Source organism: Monodon monoceros, unplaced genomic scaffold (assembly GCF_005190385.1).
Source record: "Monodon monoceros isolate NGI ecotype Baffin Bay Population unplaced genomic scaffold, NGI_Narwhal_1 Super_Scaffold_5, whole genome shotgun sequence".
Taxonomy (NCBI): domain Eukaryota; kingdom Metazoa; phylum Chordata; class Mammalia; order Artiodactyla; family Monodontidae; genus Monodon; species Monodon monoceros.
The window spans coordinates 67,634,247-67,636,754 of NW_021703782.1; positions in this window are offsets into that span (position 1 = coordinate 67,634,247).

Here is a 2,508-nt window from a genome sequence, read left to right on the forward strand (position 1 = left end):
CATAAATGAAAAAGAAATAAAGACATTTCTAGATTAGCAAAAACTTAAGCGAATTTGTTTGCTAACAGACTTCCATGAAATACCAGGTTGAAATCTAAGGAAACTACATAGTAACTAAAATTCACACAAAGAAATAATGAACACTCATAAAAGGTAACTATATAGGTAAATACAAAAAGAGAGTACAAACATACTTTTGTTTGTAACTTTTGTATTCTCCTATCTGATTAAAAAATGACTACATAAAACAATAATTATAACACTGTATTCATGGGATTATAATATATTAGGATATAATTTGCATGACAATAATAATACAAAGAAGGGGAGAGGGAAGAAAATTATTTTGGGTCAAAGTCTTGTATACTATTGAAATTAAGTTAGTATTGATCTGAACTAGACTATTATAAATTCAGATGCTAATTGTAATCTACAGATCAGCCACCGAGAAAATAAATAATTAAAAAACCACACATGTGGAAATTTAAATGATACATAGAAATTTAAATGATATATGAAAAAGTATCTATTTAATACTAAATTTATAATAATCAAGGAATAGATGAACAAAAGCCATATAGAACATACAGAATACAAACAGCATGATGCCTGACATACATACTATCATCTCAGTAATTACATTAAATGTAAATGAATTAAACACTCCAATCAAAAGACAGAGATTGATGAAATGAGGGGAAAAAAGGCCAAAATACACTATATTAAAAGACACATTGCTTGAAAGTGAAAAAATGAAAGAAATATACTATCCAAGTAGTAACTGCCACGGTCTAAATGTTTGCGTCCCCCTCAGATTCATATGGTAAAGTCCTAACTTCCAAAGGTGATGGTATTAGTAGGTGAAGCATTTGGGAGGTGTTTTATTCATGAGAATGGAACCCTCATGAATGGGATTAGTGCTTTATGAAAGAGGCTCCAGAGAGATCCTTAGCCCCTTTCTCCATGTGAGAATGCAATGAGAAGTCTGCAACCTGGAAGACAGCCCTCACCTGACCATGCTGAAACCCTAAACTCAGACTTCTAGTCTCCAAACTGTGAGAAACAAATTTTCTGTTGTTTATAAGCAACTCAGTCTATGATATTTTGTTACAGCAGCCTGAATAGACTAAGATGGTAACCAAAAGAGAGCTGGAGTGGCTATATTAATTCAGACAAAATACACTTTAAAACAAAAAAGTGTTTCTGCAGGTAAAGAGAGACTTTTCATAAGGACAAAAGGATTATGACAATTATGTGTCTACCTAGAAACAGCTCTCCAAATTACATTAAGTAAAAACAGACAGAATTGAGGGAGAAATAGACAATAATAATTGGAGATTTCAATACAACACTTTCTATAAAGGTTAAAACTAGCAAAAGCTCAACAAGATATAAAAGACTTGAAAAGCACAATGACTAGACCTAATAGACATTTACAGAACACCCTATCCAACAATAGTAGAATGCACATTCTTTTCAAGTGTACATGAAATATTATCCAGCATATAGATCGTATGTTATGCCATAAAACAAATGTCAATACATTTAATTGTTTGAAATGATAAAAAGTTATGTTTTATTTTTTAAAGTATGTTTTATGACCACAAGGAAATTGAATGGAAATCAGCAATTATTAAATTTTTATGAAATCATGAAAATTCACAAATATGTGGATATTACACCATACACTCTCAAATAAGCAATCAGTCAAGAAGGAAATCACAAGGAAAATAGAAAATACTTTGAGAAGAATGAAAACAAAAACACAACTTTACCAAAGCTGATGAGATGCAGCTAAAGGAGTGTTTTAGATGGAAATTCACAGTTTTTACCACCTATATTAAAAAAAAAAAAAAGAAAGGTCTCATATCAATAACCTTCCAATTTAAGAAAATAGAATAATAAGAGCAAACTGAATGGAAAACAAAGAGAAAAAAGTGAATAATAAAGATTAGAACAGAAATCAACAAAATGGAGAATAGAAAACAATAGAGAAAATCAACAAATCTAAAAATTGCCTATTTAAAAAGATAGGAAAAGTTGACAAACCTTCCACTAGACTACTCAAGAACAGAAGGGAGAAGATGCAAATTATTCAAATCAGAAATGAGAATGGGAGCATCATGACCAGGCTTACAGAGATTAAAAAACAATTGTAAGATGTACTATGAACAACTATATGCCAACAAATCAGATAACTCAGATGAAAAAAAATTCTAGAAAGACATCTGGTAGATCTGTAATAAGTAAAGAGATTGAATTAGTATTTAAAATATTTCCTAAAAGAAAAACTCAGGACCAGATGGCTTTACCAATGAATTCTACCAAACATTTAAAGGAGAACTAATATTAATTTTTCACAAACTCTTTTAAACTTCTCAAAGTATTGTATGAAGTCAGTATGACCCTGACATCCAAACCAGACAAAGACATCACAGAAAAAACAGAAAGATAGATAGATGAAAGAAAGAAAGAAAGAAAGAAAGAAAGAAAGAAAGAAAGAAAGAA